Source organism: Pleurodeles waltl, chromosome 4_1, assembly GCF_031143425.1.
Source record: "Pleurodeles waltl isolate 20211129_DDA chromosome 4_1, aPleWal1.hap1.20221129, whole genome shotgun sequence".
Taxonomy (NCBI): domain Eukaryota; kingdom Metazoa; phylum Chordata; class Amphibia; order Caudata; family Salamandridae; genus Pleurodeles; species Pleurodeles waltl.
Window position 1 is genome coordinate 451,921,883 of NC_090442.1, and position 20,337 is coordinate 451,942,219.

The following is a 20,337-nucleotide window of genomic DNA, read 5'->3' on the forward strand; positions in this document are numbered from 1 at the left end:
TTTTTGTGCTTTTAAGTGCTAAAGTCATATTTTTAACTATGTATTATAGATTTTTATCGTATTTGGGCTTGTTTATTTAGATAAAATAATGACTATTTTTTTTAAACTGGTGTAGTTTTGTAGTGGTTCACTGTATTACTGTGTGTGTTTGTACAAATATTTAACACATTATCTCTGAATTTAAGCCTGCCTGCTCGTGCCAAGCTACCAAAGGAGTGAGCCGAGGTTAACTGAGTGTAAGTCTCCTTTACCCTGATTAGAGTGAGGGTTCTTGCTTGGACAGGGGGTAACCTGACTGCCAACCAAAGACCCCATTTCTAATGTGAGTATATGTATATATAAACAGCGCCAAAGTTGTTAGCAAAACAAAAAACGCTTTTTCTATAAAACTAAGTCCTAACTATATACATATATATATAGTATATAGTTAGGACTTAGTTTTATAACAAAAAACGCTTTTTCTATAAAACTAAGTCCTAACTATATACTATATATATATGTATATAGTTAGGACTTAGTTTTATAGAAATATATATGTATATAGTTAGGACTTAGTTTTATAGAAAAAGCGTTTTTTGTTTTGCTAACAACTTTGGCGCCGTTTGATGAATCTTCACAAAATTTTCCACCCCAAAAAACAATGCTCACCTCAGTTGCTGTTTGGAAAGTTTTGGGTGATCCATCAAGCGGGCCGAGAAAAGGAGGGGGGCCCAAAGCACAGTTTCCCCATTCATTTTTCCATACGGATTTTGAACAGTGATAGCACCTAATCCACTATACCGAATTACACCAAATGTGGAAGGAAGGTAGCTCTTGGTCTAGAAGGAACCATTTTTAGATCATGCACGAAAGCGCTCTGGTGTGCTGAAACCTATATGTGGGCTTTTAACCACACCCACTCCCCGCCCATCAATATCACTCATTTATGGGCTTGCCTTTCAAAAATCCTTTGTTATCATTGGTAAATGCTTTGCATTTGTCCCTCCTTGAGGCAGTTTTGTTACCTCCTTGGCCACTGACCCTGTGACATGGATAATTTCACAATTGCCAATACGTTTGACTGCGAGCAAACTTCTTTTTTGTTTGTTGTTGTTGTGTTTCTCCTTCGCATTGAATTGGCTTGCTTATGTCAACTGTTTAACTTTTCATTTTCAATTTATGTGGCAAGAAAAATCAAGTTAGGCATTTACAACATTATAGCTCTAACTCAAGCAAGGTGAGACTCATTGCATTTCAAATGCTTGTTTTAATTGAGCCCATTTTCCTTAAAGGAAAACAGGATGCATTCAAAAAGAAAAATGAAATATTTACAGTTTCATTTTGTAAGATTAGGGAGTGGTCTATGGGACTACTGCCTGCTCTTAATAAATATTATTATTTGCATTCTCAAGTTGGAAGGGGGTCCCGTTTCCCAATTATTCGGTCTCAAAACAGTGATACATACCACACCGATGCAGAGTTTGAAACAGACTTGTTAAACACGCCTCTTCCAAATACCGAATTGCAAATGCAAAATGCAATTTGGTAACAAGTTACCAAATCGGATAATGCCTTTGTACATTTGAAATCTATTTTTTCGGTTGGAAACAGCCCAATTCTGTGAATCCGCCATTTGCTACCGGAAAAATGCTTCGTACTTCTCGCCCATAGACTTCAAAATATTGCTATCATCTTGCTCTGCCACCCTGTGAGACTCCTCATGCAGTCTTTCAGCATTGGTTCTGATTAAGGGTGTACTCAGTTATTAAATCACCTAACATCAACTTGAATAGATCACGACAAACTGCAACAGTCTAACCTCTTTTTGAAAGAAGGACCATTTTAGAAACTTTTAGGGCCATTGGAAATCTGTTTTTGTGAACACGAAGAACCACAAAAGGTGGACTGGCGCTCCCATTCTCGGAAAATCCATTGTGCCTTTTATGGTGTGTTCTGTTAAAAGTGGAAGAAGGTTCAGCTGAGGAATTTAAGTTGCTAGTGGACATAGTTGGTCCATTTTCCACTGTCAGGTTACATCTGAAGAATTCTGCTCCGTTTACAAGAATGTTAATTGTCCTCCACAGGCTATCCTGAATAACCGCTGCCACACTGCCACCTTCAAACACCTCCACTTCCAGTCCATTACACATTGGTTTGACATACAGAGGACAACACATTTAGTACTGCCCGTCAGAACTTGTCCTATTAATTGGACAATTCTCTCGATTACAACTTCGAAGTACCCTTATCATGAATTGCCCCGACATGACAGCACATATTTTGCTATATTACTTCATTTGAATGTTCACGTTCTCCGTTCACGCACCAGTGATACATTAATTTCTCAGTTAACTACCCCAGAGCACATTCTCCTCAGGAAAAATATTACAGATGCCATATAAGCACCTGGTCAGATTTGACCCCTATCAACAATGGATCCAAACGGGTAATTTTGACTATAATCAAAATAATGCTTGTTCTGTTTACGGGGCTATGGAAACATATTACATAGGACCACTGATACTAAAGTGTAATTTTGTATTTTTCAATTTTATTTTACTTTAATGGACTTTACCATTCATAGCATGTTATTGCTGCTACAATGATCCTTATGAGGAAACTCAGCACTAGAGCTATTATAATATAATACAACAATTTTATTGCTTCATTCAGCTATTACACGCTAGAAATGGAGCAATAAAGCTCTGCTTTCATTAGTTTTAAAAGGACCTCTGTGGCTTGTAAATAATTTAGGTGTGTAAGTATCTACAATCCAAGATAAGTCCTAATCGTTGTTGGAGCAAGGTCAAAGTTATAATAGGAAAATTCACAAATTGAGGATACCAATGCCAAGATATGCTGATATCTTATCCCCACCCTTGCACACAGCAGCAGCATTACAGCTATATGTGTTAACAGCAGTACACAAAGCCACAATGTCTGCTCCCTCCACAGCTGTCTGCTGCATGTGTGTACACATACTCACAAACACTCAGCTTTCCTCAATTGCTACGTTAATTTTCAAGTCGTAACAGCGAAACTCCTATGGCGCCCACGTTATTTGAGTCTCAAAAGGGTTTCTAATGTGTACTTTTTAATTCCAAATGGCAATTGTGAAAAACGTAGCACATTTGTGAATTGCAAATGGGCTTCACAAATTTACAAATGACTCTGCGTTGTGCAGCATTGCATTCCCAATTCCACAACAATTTTGCAGAGATCGTTTCCTGATTGGAGAATAATATTAAGAAACATCAACACCACTCAAAGAAATGACATTTTTTGATTGAATCATTTATCCTCTGGTTCTATCACCGATTTGTATACACATACACATACTGCAAAGTTTATTTTGCATATGACTGCTACGGGAGAATGCACCGTTTTGCCATTTGCTTTTCAAACTTTTCTTGGGGAAGAACATCTCCAAGCCCCATTATAGTGGTCAGAGTCTCTAGCCATGTACCATATGAAAGGCTGGTCTGAAAGAAATTGCCAGGGCTGCTTTGGGTTCCCAGTCCCGCCCTGGCAGGCACAGTAATCACCAGAGTTATCTTGCCATTATTATTGTTGCCTGATAAATGTTGAATATACAAGGAACTCTGTAGTGCTTTAAAAACAGCTGCACTGCCACAAAACAGCCCCAACCCAGTAACAAAAGCACACCCCCTTCCAGCATCCCAGGGAAATGCCAGATGTCCAATATGGCCAGTCTGGCCTTGGACAACAATTTATCTATGATCCTTTTACTCTTTTCTCTCTTATGTTGGTTTTTATTTTCGTGTTTGCACATAGCCTCTATGAACAAACCCACCAGATCAAGCTAACCTGGCAAACACCACATCACTGAACAAGGAGGTACCCGTAATTGACCCTTTTTGGCCGTCAAGGGCAGATAGATAAAGTCCATATTGACTCCAGTGAGTTCTTACCGGTGTCCTAAACCCTCTGTATAGCATGACTTCAGCCAAAGCACTTTGGCAGCTTGCCAGGGTTTTGAGGCGCTACATGATACACACTTATCATCATGAGCAGCGTCGTATAATGCACTAGTTTATTATGACACATTCTCGTTATTGCTGCAAAACCACATAATTTCTTTACAGTGAAAAATGGGGTGAATAAGGGAATGATATGACTTTAGACTGCAAAATCTCTAAAACCGACGAGATCGATATGAAAGATTACTTCACACAAGATGTTGAATATTTATTTTTCTCACAACAATTTGTTTATGAAAGCAATACACTGAAGAATGATTAATGTGGGGGACTCAAGTTAATGAATTGCTTTTTTGTCTATATTAATGTAGCAATCTTTAGCAACTAATTGCATTCATTTGAAGATTGCATTTAATTGTGTTTACCATCTTCATTCAACAGAGACTAAGACAACATTATATATAAAACTATGTTTTTATTGGTCTAACTAGCATAGTAAAACTAGATTAACTTCAGCAGAAAAGGACATTATAGTAAATATATTTTCAAGTGATGGGTGTCTGCAAGCTATTGAATAAAGAATTGCACGTATTAATGACAAATATGGTGCCGTCTAGAGATAAAACTTCATCTTGTGATTACCTCGCTTTACTATAAAGCACAACCATAAAAGAAATAAATGACAGTTTAATTAGATTGAAAGGTACAGGGATGCTTGTAAATGTCGTCGTGAGACACAGTCTACGTGCCCCTGAGTACAGTCTTGACTTGGCGCTGAACTGATGAGAATACTTGGGGATGACATCTGTGAGCTTGTCCTATTCCTTGCATGCAGCAACATTTCCTGGATTTCATTCTCAAAACTCAAATTACTTTGTGAAGGCACGTTCTGCAATCAGACTGTACGAAAATGCTTTGTGATTTCTAGTTGCTGTCACGAATCACACAGCAAATATTTGGACCCTTTGCAAATCACAAGGAAAAAGGTCAGCATGCTTTATGACTGTTTTTACCCTCATACTGCAAAGAGACGGCCAGAGCCGTTAGTGAATCAAGTTCCCTGTTGTTTTCATTTAGTTTCTAATCAGAGGATTCCCATGAGATATGACAAAGGAACTCACAAATCACTTTCACAGTACATTTTTTAAAGGCAGGTTAGGCCAGGGGTCACTATTCATTCAAGGAAATAGTTGTGTTTATTTTTCTATTTTTCCTGTGATGAGCAACATCATGTTGTCTGTCTATTTGTCAGTCACTGTGTCAGCAGTATGAATGAATAATACAAGTGAACGAATATGATATAGATACATATTGAGGAGTGGCTCGGGGCACATAGTGGGGTGATGCAGGGAGTGGGTAGGGGTGATGGAATAAAGTGTAATAATAAAAATAAAAAAAAGACCTGCATCTGCCGCCACTTCGCAGCTCCTCTTTACTTTGCGGCAGGCTGCAGGGACAGGGTCCCAGCCAGCCCTGCAGCCAATCTGAACACTGCTGTCATGCTGCTGGCAGCATGACAGCAGTGTTCAGATTTGTCAGCGCGCCAGGGTGCTCCCAGGCAGACTGGGAGAGTCTGCCTGCTCCCTCTGTGTTGGCGGTTTGGACAGAGCTTAGTGCGTATGTATTTTTGGCCGACCCGAGACAGCCAGTCAAACATACATGCGCACTGGGGAAGAGTGCTGAGCACTCCCCCTCTGTGCTCATCACGACCTGTGGCCCCACCCCTTCTAAAATAAAGTGGTAATAAACATAGTTAATTATCGTTTTATTATAGAAGTTTTGCAGCTGCTGATGCTGGCGGGAGGAGCCCGCCTGTAAATATTGGGCTGTGGTGTACTTTACACTACTGTTTTGAAAGCTCAACCGTGATGTTTCATCTTGGATTTAACAGGTAGTTGGATACTCTTCAAACCCAAAAGAATAAAAACTAATGGGATATTTCTATATTTAAAGAGTTATTCCAGCCACATGAATTTCTTGTTCAGAAATAGTGGATGCTGATTGTTACTGCGGCGCGGGTGACATTTCATCAGGTCATCATATTCTCGGGTAATTTTGGGAATTTCAGGTTACGGTTGTTATGCAAAATTGCAGAGATTATGGCATTACCAAGCGTTTCATAATTAAGATGCCATTTGGGTAGAAATACTATCACAGGAAGAAGAGAGCAAAGCGAGCAGCTGCTGTTCGTGACACACACAATGAGTTCTTGGTTCTAAAATGAATGTGAAAATATTTTTTTAACTAAAAAAACATTTTACACTACAAATGGTAATAAAGGCAGAGCAGCCATTTTCCATAATTTTGCATTATTTCAGGAGCATTCAGCTTATTTTCCACTGAGGAAGTTATTCAAATGTCATTTAGTTCTAGTTTGTTACTCGCTTAGAACTGTGCCACCGCTCTTGTTTGCAACGAATGAGTCGTGCTCCTTTATAGGCCCTTCTACAGTCTTTTCATTTGTAGTAAAGTCCATATGTGACACAGGAAAAACCCCTAGTACACTACAAGGAGGTAGGAACACATTTTCATGGAGAGCATTTAGCTCACTATTCATCCCTGGTGGCTACACAAGCAAAATATTGTAATTGGTGATACTTTGAGCACATTTTGAACTGAGATGGGTGTGTAAACCACCTACTAAATGTGCTTTGTTGTAATGATTTTTTAGTGAACAATATTCCCATGACTTTTTGACAGGAAACAACATATCTATACATTATCTTTCTATATTGTCTCTTTCACGCGTTCGATTTAGGGACATCAGCTGTATTCAATGTACAAATCGTAGAAAGATGGAATCCCAGCCAAAGAACACGATTTGAATGATTTGCCTGCTAGACATGGATTACTTACTGCATTGGTTGAAAGGTAACCTAACCTTATTATACTAAGGTACTCACACAGAAACCAGTTTTTTCAGGACCTTCTGGGAGCTACTCATGCTCTTACATACCACCTCATATCTTAGAGCCCCGTATTACTGCAGCAATGAAAACATTTCACTAATGGCATTCATTTGTTGATGTATCCATGCATTTGTTCCTCATTCTTTCATGTACATCTATATAATCAGGTCGGACATGCTTCACGTATACCCTTTTAACACAAAGAATTCATCTTCCAGAAAGAACTCTTTGCTCGTGTTAACAGTTTTTGCAACCCCTCATTTCGGAGACTAATAGTTGGTAGAGCAGAATAATGTACTGGTCAAATGATGTGGAATTCCTTGCTAACTGAATTGAAAAGTTGAAAATACCTGCTCATAAAAAGGTGTGTATAGTATTTATTTTGCAAATCAGAGATGTGCAATTTGTGATGCAGCCTATCTACTAATAGGTCGCAGGTCACATTCATTCATTTTTGTATTTATTCTCGGGCTCAGTAGGTCACCAATATACCTTTCTAACAAAATCATCTATATACTGTGAAAGTTGGCCCTTTTTGCTGTGTTATCCCCACACTTTTTGCCTTCCTCCTCCTGTTTTTTCTGTTCCTCTTTTTGTTGGTGTTAGGACTCTGGGCACTTTACCCCTGCTCATGAGTGCTAAAGTGCATGCGCCCTCTCCTTTAAATTTGGTATGATTGGCTTACATCTGTTTGGCAAATTTAATTTACCTTTAAATCACATGTACATTGGTATCCCATATACCCTAGGCCCGTAAATTAAATGCCACTAGTGGGCCTGCAGTGCAGCTTGCACAACCCTCAGAAATAGCCTTATAATCCTGTCTCAGGACTGCTATTGCAGGGCCTGTGTGTGCAGTTACCTGCTATATTGGCATTTAAAGTTACTTGTCAAGCGTAAACTCCCCTTTTTCTACAAATAGGTCACCCCTAAGGTGGGCCCTATGTAGCCCTATGGACAGCTTGATGTGTAGGTAAAAGGTAGAACATGTGCCTCATTGTGTGGCATGTCCTAGTAGTGAAAAACATTCTATTTTGTCCATCACTGCTGTGAGGCATACTCCTCTCATAGGGTATCATACAGAATTCCCGTAAAGGTACTTAAGAAATAATTTATGATCTGTGAGGAGTAGAGTGAACATGTTTGGTATGTTTGGTAAGTTTGGAATGGTAGTGAGAAATCCTGCTTATTGGTGTAGGTGGATTTTTTTTATTACTATTTTGGAAATGCCACTTTTAGAAAGAAGGATTATTACTCTTGTGCTTTGCAGCCTAACTCCAATCCATGTCTAGAGTAGAGTGAGAGCTGGACCTTGTGCATACTTTACAGGCAACCATCACACAGGGAGAGTGGAGGTGTAACAGGATTACATCTGCATACTGAACGGTCTTCCTGGGCTGGGAGAGAGGGTGGCAGGTAACACTTACATTTGCATTGTCGCGTAGGCTCTCATTATTCTAATGAGACTACTGGATTTTGAGCGGCAGAATCGTCCACGGCATGGGAGACTAAGGGGGTTATTACAACTTTGGAGGAGGTGTTAATCTGTCCCAAAAGTGACGGTAAAGTGACGGATATACCACCAGCCGTATTACGAGTCCATTATATCCTATGGAACTCGTGATATGGCTGGTGGTATATCCGTCACTTTACCGTCACTTTTGGGACGGATTAACACCTCCTCCAAAGTTGTAATAACCCCCTAAGTCTAACCCACTGCGGTTGACACCTGTCGCTCCAACCCGGGTTTTGCTCCGGCTAACTAGCAGCGCCTCATCTCCACCCAAGGGTAGGTATGACTGGGCAACCGAGTGCATGACATACTTGGCTTCTCAGGGAAGTCGTAGTCACTCAGGTCTCGTCTGTTTCTCTCATTTACAATTTAGTCTCATATATAAATGAGAAGCAGAGGCAGTATATGTTTCAATAATGGGTTTAATAAAATGACTGCATCTTAGATAGCAGAGTGTGAGCTCAATAACCAGGACGACACAACATGACAGCAGTAAAACTGTGACGCATAAGAATAACACTATCATATTGTCACTATAGTCAGTGGACTAGTTCCTACCTAGGCTAGGATAGAGAACAACATGTTAAGCTCTAATTCTGCTCTTCAGGTTCCCCTGGGAAGACATCAACCCCCATACCTGAACAAATGCCTGCGGTCTGCCTTGGCATCTGCAGCGAAGCAATCAGCATACAGTCGTGGTTCACTGGCTGGAGTCTCCCTCTAACGTGTAAGGGACAATGAAGGGTTTTTATAACAACACAGCTGATATTCTGAGAAAATGTCCCTACATAAGGGTGTGTATTTTCTACGAATGTTGGAGACCAAACTACTACGTTCACCGGCAATGTACCATGCTGTAGCCTTGGAAGAAGCACAGAATGATCAAGAATGTCTTGTTTGAGAACAGAGTGCTGTCTTAGGCAAAAACAGTTAGATAAACGGAAAATAAAACAAGACCGTAAACATGCTTATTGTAACAATAATGAAACGAAATGGAATAAAATATATCTAGGTTAAAGTGCACAGAGGCCTAGTGTGTTAAAATAACGTGCATGGAGCTATAACTAAAATGTTCAAAGCCAAAGATATATAAAATTAGTGCTAAAAAGCTCAATCTAAGATATATATATAAAAGCAATGTCAATGATGAGCATGTGGCATTAAACCTAATTTAAAAGGCAAGTCAATTTTGAAAAGTTCCAATTGATTCTTGGGCCATGGAGAATAGATCTTCCACTTCGGCCGATGTTAAAATCGGAAAGTCATCGCCAAGAAGGATCAAGGAGCAGTTCTGTTCCGTAGCCTCAGCCTCAGCCAAGGCGGCATTCTGTGGTGTGCCCAGTGATGAGTCGTGAGCTACATTCTCCAAGAAGGGTAATTCATAAGTAGCTTCTCGTAGCAAAAGCAACCTCAATGCGCATGTCCGGTAATGAACCCTCAGCGAGAACATCAACAGATCAGCGTCAAATGTAGGCAAGCGCTGCATCGAAAGAAAGACTTTCAGTGCGTGTTTGAAAGAGCACCAGAGGCACCGAAACACGGGCTGCACACAATGCAAGACGGGTCTGAATAGCAAAGACCAGCCACACTCCAATTGCTCCAGGAGTGTTGCTCCAAATTTCTGCATCATGCGTTCACGACTCAGCTGCGCTGATGGGAGCGCTTTCCTCCGTGTTGCGGGGGGAGAGCCATTGCACATAAAAATAGCAGCAGCAAAATGCCAGCTAATAAAGCCAAAGTTATCGGAAATCTTCCGAAAATACTAGAGAAAATTTAGTGGATTGCTGATGGTATCAAATCGAATACGGAGGAGAAGATGTGAATGAAACCAGAACCAGCAGCTTTGAAAAAATGTGCGATTCCAGTTGTACTGGACGCATTAAATATTCATCCCACGAGTTCACCAAAGTGTCTCAGAAAGTTTGTATTTAAAAGGGACTGTATTTCTGCCAACGACCTTGCCACCTGAAGTGCCTAGGTCTTGCGCGCAGATGTAAGGGCCATATGCTTTTGAAACAGTAAAGCCTTGAATCTGCGCAACTTGTCAAAATTCACATTTGAAGTAGCAACGTGATGTCAAATGTCAGCTACCTCATTAATTTTAGTGTGGGGACAAAGTATGTTCCAGCTGCATGTAACGACCTTAGAGACCGAAACGACGTAAACTATTCCGGCTCACATGCCACAACAGCCTTCACAATTGAGAAGGACGTAGCTGCCATTTGAAAGCACTTAGAACGCAGGTCTAATCAAGAGGACTGGAACTCCCTTCAGATAACAAGCTAAGTTTGCAGCAGAGGCGTTACATGCCCCGTGCAAGGACAGCTGTTTACAAACCATCGAATGGCTGACCGAAGTCTCAGATTCACCACCGCTTAGAATGACTTCTTTCATGCCACTGAAACATTTGTATGAGAAGGGAATCTCCCACACCTCATGGATGTAACTATCTCCCAGCCTTTCCTATCTGCCTACCGGAATGTGTTTTAAACAGGAGGTGAATTGAAGTGTAGAAATAGGCAGATTAATGACCCCATGTATTAGCCACTCAGCAGATGGTATTTCAGACACAGTCAAAGGCATCTTTTCTAATTTCTCTATATTTAACATGACATAAGTTGCTTCCTTCTTAGCCATTAGTTGTTGTTGTCGTGTTAAATTAAAGGAAGAAAATATATCCCTCGCACTGACATGCTGCCAGGGAACGCGACCCGCCTTCAATGTTTGAACTGTCCAACCCAACTGCATAATGGACCTTAGCTGACTCTGTCCATGGTGTAAAGAAGACATATCTGTTTGTATAATGTCTATAGCAGAAGAGAAGATATTATTTAAAGTATATATCCGGTCGGACAAGGTATTAATCCCATTATCCACAACAGATAATGCCTTTTTCATATTTTCCTGGTCTATTTGCCTTAACCGGGCAGCTGCTTCTTGTTGGGAAAGCTTCTAAATTTCATTATATACTTCATATAAGAAACGCTTCCTACGATGTTTTGTGGGGCCTAACAGGAAGTCCTGTAAGTCAATGTTATTAGACAGGAGACTGAGGTGTTCCTTAACCACATCTAGTGAGGATGATCCGCATGTTCAGATGATATATAGCGAGGGTCTGGCCTACTAGTTCTAAAACCCCTCGAGGAGATGATAAAATGTTGATGACACCCATTGGTATCTATGGGCCACAATAACCACCTGCCAGGACGTGTGAGTAAAACATTTAGGGGGTTATTACAACTTTGGAGGAGGTGTTAATCCGTCCCAAATGTGACGGATATACCACCAGCCGTATTACGAGTTCCATAGGATATAATGGACTCGTAATACGGCTGGTGGTATATCCGTCACTTTACTGTCACTTTTGGGATGGATTAACACCTCCTCCAAAGTTGTAATAACCCCCTAAATGTACCATTCTGGACCCATTCGTCAAGCTGATATTCAGGTGCATTTGTATATTTTTGCCATTTATAAAACTTTGCAGGGGTAGGTATACTGAGCATGTTTAATTCCTTAATTTTAGCTAAGCCTAAACAACTTGTTTGTTGTACGGTTTCATTTAAGAATATCATTTGTACAGGTATGAGGCATGCTCTAAATAAAGCTTCCTTTCCCTTAATTTGCCATTTTCTTGTTCCCCATACACTTTTCAGATCGATGGACTTCAGCCAATATTCATAGCCTTCTATAGACAACCGGGAAACAAAGGATTCCAAATATATAAATTTTGTATTTGTCATTAGTATATGTATATCTTTTGTAGATGGTACCTTAAAATAATATGACTCAGCATTTTTTACATTGTGCCCAGAAAAATATGTAAAATTTTCAGAATATGTTTTGGAACTCCCTTTTGGTGGAGTCTAAAATGTTCCCATTATGTAAAATTAAAAACGTTTTTGGGGCTGCTCGCTCTGTGTATGTAATGGTGCCCATAATAATTATCGCAAAACATATCACCATCATTTTCGTTAGATTGATATGCAACTTAGTTTTCAAAGACAGTATAATACTGCAATTCAGTCATCATAGAATCAACTGTTTTCACATCCCAATCGTTAGAAACAATTCCTGGTATTATAATATCATTCATTTATAGTTTGAACACATATGGTATATGAATTACTTCCGTGGAACCATACATATCAAATATTACTTTGTACCAAACAATCCCATCAGGAATTGGTACTGCGGAAATGTTCACAAATGATAAGTCTCTTCGGACTTTATGTGATGAAAAATGTGGTTTTAAGACCTCCTCCACCAATTCAACTGTTGATTTTTCAGGGAGAAAATGGCCGTGTATTAACAAGAAAAAGGTAACAACAAAACCAATCCAAAGTAGGAAGGCTAGGACAGTCAAAGAGAGCCATAGATAGTTCCATGGAAAAACAAAATGTGTTTCTTTAAGCCAGTTCATTAGCTTACGTGTTTTTGACAAGTCAGGTGTCGAAGAGGCGAATGAGCAAAATATCCAGAAGCAGTACGTGCAAATGCTGGAGCATTGGTCATTGGTGGAGTTGGTGTTTCCCGAGGTAGCACACAATAAATAGCACCATCTGTTTGTGTTGGAATTGAGTCAACTTGGTCAATTATTTCTGTATTGTTCGATGTTAGTGGAACCAATGCAAGATCATCTTCCACCCTCCCCAAGCTCCGAGAGGTGTCAGTGTTGGTATAAACAACTTGTAGAGGAACTTCTTGAACAGTAGTAAGAGGGATTCGGGAACTACTGGATGTTCCTCTTGGTCTGCTGTTCAGGATCGGCCACATGGTGTAATTTGACATTGTCGATGGAGACAAAATGATTTTCTTTGGCACCTGCCAACAGTGGAAGAATTATAGTTGTGGTACTGTGTATCCCTAATACTGGGACTGGTGCTTGATAGGAAGGGTCAAATTCCTTTTTCACTGCGACCTTCTCGCGTACAAGATCCCCAACTCTGGGAGTCCAGGCGGTAGATGTTACAGGCACATCCTTGATTCCTGTGGAGGCATCACTGATAGAATAATTATCGTCACGGAACTGTTGTAATTCCTGTAAGACAGTGACACATTAATTTATGTCAAAAGGTGTTTCTGCTGCCTCCACACCAGGACCATCAAGATCAGGAACATACATTTGATTTTCGAACAGGCACTCATATGAAGTACGACCCTCCAGGGACCTTCTAGGCAGATTATTAAGTGCTCTCTGGACTCCATATAGGTGGTTAAGCCAACTACGACCCGTACCTAAGACTCTGGCTGTTAAGGATTGCTTTAAATCACTGTTTAATCATTCCATGACACTATTTCCCTCGGGATGAAATGGAGACGAGTACTGGAGTTGGACCCCCATCGAAGCCATGGCGTCTCTGAATGCCCTTGAGGCGAAAGCAGGGCCCTGGTCCGAATGGAAAGCCACAACCGCATATGTACTGATAAAGACTCGCTAATCTTTAATAAAAGTCCGAGCGTCAGCCGAGCGTTGTGGCCACACCCATAAAAATCTAGAGCATGAATCAACAGTGACTAATGTATACTTGTATGCACCATCCGGTGTTAGGGGACCGCAATGGTCCAAGTACACACATTGTAATGGTTTGTTTGAAATCAAAAGGGGTGTCTGCGGCGGGCATTTGGCAGTGGAAACTTTAATTTGTTGGCAGATGCCACAACAAAGGACATACTGTTTGGTCTCTTTGTAGAGGCCTTGCAACCAATAACACGCTTGTAAAATTGAAATTGTACCCGCCACACCAGCATGGGCAGATGCCACCCCCTCATGCACTGCTTTATTCAGCCCTGGTCTTATGTCTTTGTTGGGAATCTCCCTCACGCCTACACCTGGTATTCTCACTTCAGTGTTCAGGCAATCTCCGATTCAGTAGGAATATGTGGTCGGAAATGTTTTAGGATAGGGTGTACCATCAGCCATAGCTCTCACAGCAGCCCATATATCTGCGTCCGCTTTCGTACTTGAACGAGTTACTGCAGCTACAGCGGCCACAGCCACTGCTGACTTTGCGGCTTCATCAGCCAATGTATTTCCAGCAACGTGTATTCCAACGCGCTGGTGTCCAAGTGTGTGTACAACATGGACATTTGGTAGCGTCTCCTTCAGATCTGCTACTTTCCCCCACAGAAGTCTGTGTTTAATGGTGTTGTCTTTAGAATCTCTGAATCCATTCTGGCACCAGTAATGCAGATATTCATTGAAGGACTGGACACAATAATACGAATCACAAACAATCAGCGTAGATTGTAAAGGATCCATGTGTTCCAGTGCCATCACCAGAGCCTTCAGCTCTGCTAATTATTCTGTGCAATCCCCTAGGGTTTGCATAAATGAATGTAGGGGCAAAATGTATCACCCTCCATGTAGCCACTTACGACAGCGCAAGCAGTGGAATATTGGTGTTTTGTGCCAATGGCAGGTTGGGCTAAGCCATCGGTGTACATGACTCTATGATATTGTTCAATAGGCAATGTATTTGCTGGAACTGGGTATTCTATTTCGTACTGCAAAAATTCTTGAGTTTGTAATTTTGGGTCAAAATTGTAGTCTCCATCAGTGGCTGTCAAAGACGTGGCCAATCGTATCTAACGTGGATGTAATGCTTTTGCGTTTGGAACGCTGGCTTTTGTAACAGCCTCTAGGGCAAGGATAGGAGAAACGACAATAATGCGTTTTCCTTGGGCAAGAGGTTGTTCTTTAATGACAGCCATCTGTACAGCAGTGAGAATTTTATCAGTGGGAGCAAAGCGTTGTTCTGCAACTGAATATAAGTGTGATTTATATGCAATCAGGACTGTCTCACCTTCATTAAATGTCACATAGGTGAAACCGATGGCACCATCTATAACTCTGATGACCAAATGTGTTTTGTTGTCCCTCGTGTGTAAGTGTTGTGCTGCAAGCATGTCTGTTTGCAAATCTCAAAGAATGCGTGTATGTTCAATTGTCTCGAATTTACTTGAAAAATCAGGACGTATCAGATCATATAAAGGTTTTATGTGTGTAGCATAATCTGGAATGTAAGTACTGCCAAAATTTAGGAAAAACCCAATAGAGATTGGAGTTTTTTAATCATATTCAGTGTTTGTAACTCTTGCATTTTTATAAGAATTGTGGCTCTAGGGTCTTCCCTTCACTTTGCAGCTCCCATCCCAGAAACAGGACTGCTGAGGAAGGCAATTTTTGTTGTTTTGAAGTTTAATTTGTAGCCAAATTTTGCAAATCCTACAACAATGCTGCTACCCAAATTAGATGTTGTAGCAGTTCATCATCCGTAAGATAGATATCATCTACATAGGACAATGCTTCAGGATCTGTCTCATGTAAAATTGCTGTCACAAGAGCTGCGAACAGTCTTGGGCTCTTCTTATACCCCTGAGGTAAACAACAGAATTTTTTCTGGGAGCCTAGTGCACTGAAACTTGTTAAGTCTCTATTCTCAGGCGCTATATTCTGGCAGAAGAAACCGTTGGAAATATCTAGTGTTGTTGTGTATTTTTTGTTCGCACTATGTTGTTCATTAGTGCTGTGCTATGTGAATTTTGTATAGCATTAGTACATGTATGACAGTTTAAGTGTCTGTAGTCTAAGACTATTCTATATGAATGGTCTGGTTTAGCTACTGGGAACAATGGATTATTCATTAGGGAGACACAGGGTTCAGTTACGCCCTGGTACTACAATTATGTGAATATTTCTCTCACAGGTGCTTTTGCTTCATGTTTTATTGGATACTGAGGTTGATGTTGATGTTCATTTTTAATTGGAATTACATGGTAGGGGGATTCTCCATCCCATCCTCTGTGATTTCGGTATAACGCAGGTGCCTGTGCCAAAGCCCAATCAATGGCATACGATTCAGCGAGTTCCTCTGGAACAAGGGGCGAGAAGGAAGGCTTAATAACATCAGCTCCATATGGGCAGGTACTGACAAATTCAGGTGACCAATCTTGTTCGGCTAACAAAACACCATATATGTTTACCATACGATCCCAAAAAGATTGCGTCTATTCTGCACTCAATGTCTTCTTATAACTGTAGTGTTACTTTATACACCCTATCAAGCGTTGAGACACGCATGTCCGCAGTTTCTACTTGTAGAAAGTCATCAGCTGCTTTCACCTCCAGATGCTCTAGAAGACTCCGGCGAACTATTGTGAGCTCTGCAGCGCTGTCTTTTTTCTTTTTGAATTGCAGTTTTTGTTAGGTGGGTTTCTTTTCATTTTTAACAGAAACCTCAGAAGAGCGTTGTGATTCCTGTTTCGGTTTAACGTACTTTGTTCTTCGCTCTCACAGCCCACCTGCTCATTTCTTTTTTCCCATGAGTCCTGAAAGGAACGAGATTGGCGTGTATCAGTATATTGCCATCTATCAGGTGTTTTTATATTATCTCGATTTCTGAGATTATATCTGTTCTGCGGGGTCTCCGTACGCGGAGATTCCCCCCATTCTTTCTTAGGAGTTTGTTGATTTTTAGCCCAACTTTTCTTATTACCCTCAGGTTCTTGCTTGGGAAAATCTTTATTCGATTTGCCCTGAAATTGTGGTTTAGATGGTCTGGCCCCTACACTGTCTCGACCAACACTTGAATAGGTCTCTGCAAATATCTTAGGCAGCTCTCGTTCCTGATCCTGTTGCGGAACGTCACGGTGCCGCATGTGCACTTCAAGTGCGACCACTTCCCCTTTAAGGTTACTTAAAATGATTGAGGATACTGTGGCAAAATTGCACATCAATTGCATTCCCAAATCTAGGGCCGGGGCAGCCCCGTATTCATCTCGAATTTGCTTCAACACCTCTGGTATATTGGCAAGTGTCGGTGTACCGTGTGCGGTTGTTTAGAGCGTGGCAAATACCGTGCCCCAGGTATTACGGTTATCTACTGTAGGGACCATCCCAAAAGTCAAGCACATTGTTAATATTCTATGTTTATCCTGAGGCCCCGTATGGGGAAATACTGCCTCCAGCGCATTAATTTTTTGTGCTAACAAAAATTGAGTTTCCTCTCGTTTGGCGGGTACTTTACTCATAATTGAATGTACAGTGGCAGGATTTATTCCTGGTGTTACTGCATGTGGATGTGCTGGAACAGCACGTGCTGGGTTTGTATTTAATGTTTGCATTATAAATTGTATAATCATCTATAGAGCACTGTTAATTCTATAGATAAGCGACCAACCTCAGCTACTGCTAAATTTGCAACTACAGGATGTGGTATATAGGTGGCCAATAAAGGCCAGGTAGGACCATCGTTACTTAGAGGACCTAACCTTACTGGTAAAATTGTGTGGTGTAGGGCACCATCAAGTCAATTATTATGTTCGTGATAAGATAATGGTATTTCTAAATATGCGTATGCTCTATATTGTCCAGGTGCATTTGTAAGTGTATAATGATGAAATGTATTTGTGTTCCCATCAACTGTTGGAAATGTGACCCAAGAATAAAACAGTTCTGTTCTATAAGCTGCATGGGCATCCACCACAAATGTGACTGGATCCCCTGGGGCGTTAGACCATTAGATAATAAATGTGCAGTCAGAGATTGTCGCAAATTAACTGCTATTTGTATCTGCTGTGGATTCACCATTATAGACAAACTATAAGTTCAGAGAAGGCATACCAAATAGGGTTTTTCCTTTTAAAGTTCAAGCTTGAATAACCTCCAGCTTAGGATAGGATAGCCTATGTAGCTGGGGTGGAAATCCTCAGTACCACGGACATCTCTGTATAGAGTATTGAGGTGTCATTGTATATAATGAGACAGAGATACTCCGGAGGACCCGAAAATTAGAGCCTGACCAAATGTTGGCGGCACCATGTTGTGTAGGCTCTCGTTATTCTAATGCGACTACTGGATTTTAAGCGGCAGAATCGCCTGCGGCGTGGAAGACTAAGGAGACTAAGGGGGTGATTCTGACTATGGCGGACGGCGGAGGCCGTCCGCCATAGTACCGCCGCCAAATGACCGCACCGCGGTCAAAAGACCGCGGCGGCCCTTCAGACATTTCCTCTGGGCCGGCGGGCGCTCTCCAAAAGAGCGCCCGCCGGCCCAGAGGAAATGCCCCTGCAACGAGGACGCCGGCTCAGAATTGAGCCGGCGTAGTTGCAGGGGTGCGACGGGTGCAGTTGCACCCGTCGCGTATTTCAGTGTCTGCAAGGCAGACACTGAAATACTTTGCGGGGCCCTCTTACGGGGGCCCCTGCGGCACCCCCTACCGCCATCCTGTTCATGGCGGGTTTCCCGCCATGAACAGGATGGCGGTAGGGGCTGTCAGAATCCTCAAGGCGGCGGAGCGCGCTCCGCCGCCATGAAGGATTCCCCCGAGCAGCGGTAAGTCGGCGGGAGCCCGCCGACTTGCCGCTTCTGACCGCGGCTGAACCGCCGCGGTCAGAATGCTCGTGGGAGCACCGCCAGCCTGTTGGCGGTGCTCCCGTGGTCGGTGGCCCTGGCGGGCACCGGCCGCCAGGGTCAGAATGACCCCCTAAGTCTAACCCACTGCAGGTGACACCTGTCTCTACAATCTGGGTTTTGCTCATCTTCACCCAAGGGTAGGGATGACTGGGCAGCCAAGCGCATGACATACTTGGCTTCTCAGGGAAGTCGTGGTCACTCAGGTCTCATCCGTTTCTCTCATTTACAATTCAGTCTCATATATAAATGACAAACAGAGGCAGTATATGTTTCAATAATGGGTTTAATAAAACGACTGCATCTTAGATAGCAAAGCGTGAGCTGCAATAACCAGGACGACACAACATGACAGTATTAAAATTGTGACTAGAAGAGTGAAGCATAAGAATAATGCTATCATAATGTCACTATAGTCAGTGGACTAGTTCCTACCTAGGCTAGGATAGAGTACAGCGTATTAAGCTCTAATTTTGCCCTTCAGGTTCCCCTGGGAAGACATCAAACCCCATACCTGAGCAAAGGCCTGCGGTCTGCCTTAGCATCTGAAACGAAGCATTCAGCAATCAGCATACAGTCGTGGTTCACTGGTTGGAATCTCCCTCTAACGTGTAAGTAACAATGAAGTGTTTTTTTAACAACACAGCTGATGTTCTGAGAAAATGTCCCTACGTAAGGATGTGTATTTTCTACGAATGTTGGAGACTAAACTTCTACCACGTTCACTGGCAATGTACCATGCTGTTGCCTTGGAAGAAGCACAGAGTGATCAAGAATGTTCTGTTTGAGAACAGAGTGCTCGCCTAGCCTAGGTAAAAATGGTTATTGTAACAATTAATAAAACAACATGGAATAAAATATATCTAGGTTAAAGTGCACAGCGGCCTAGTGTGTTAAAATAACGTGCATGGAGCTATAACTAAAATGGCTAGGCAACAGCATAGGCTGTGCCCATTCCCCGCACAAACGGCTTGTTTACCCCCTACTGATGTCTGGAGACGGGGCTGTGGTTGAAAGGGGTGTTGCGCACTTCTAAGGTTCTTTTGGCATGTCCCTTAGATCAAAGACATTTTGAGTATAAGTACATGGTTTGCAACCCAAAGTATTGAGACACTGTGTGGACCCTGTAACCAGACACTGCTGGCTGTACATGCTGCACTCAAGGACTGCTGTGCTGGCAGAGAAGATCCCCGCTTGGACTATTGGTGCTCTGCTGACCTGCTTGCATGTGTAGCTGCTGGAGACAATGCACCTTTGCTGAATATTGGTCTGCTGCTTGCCTGTGCCTTGGGCTCCCCCAGTGTTCTCAAGATTTGTAGGCTTCCCTCCTTGCTCCTGTGTGGGCGAGAGGGATTCCTGTGGCAGCCCCCAAACTGGCCCTGGAACTTAGAGTCAGTCAGCATCAGTGATCTGACTCACCTCTCTTTTTTTTTTTTTTTTGGAGCTGGCAGACTTCAATCCTTCCCCCCGGGAAAGCAGCACATGGGAGGTGCTGCTAGAAAAAGTCTAAGGCATGTTGCCAGCAGACACGGATGAATCACGTATGACCCAGTGCCCCGTGGGCACAAGAAAGCACCTACTT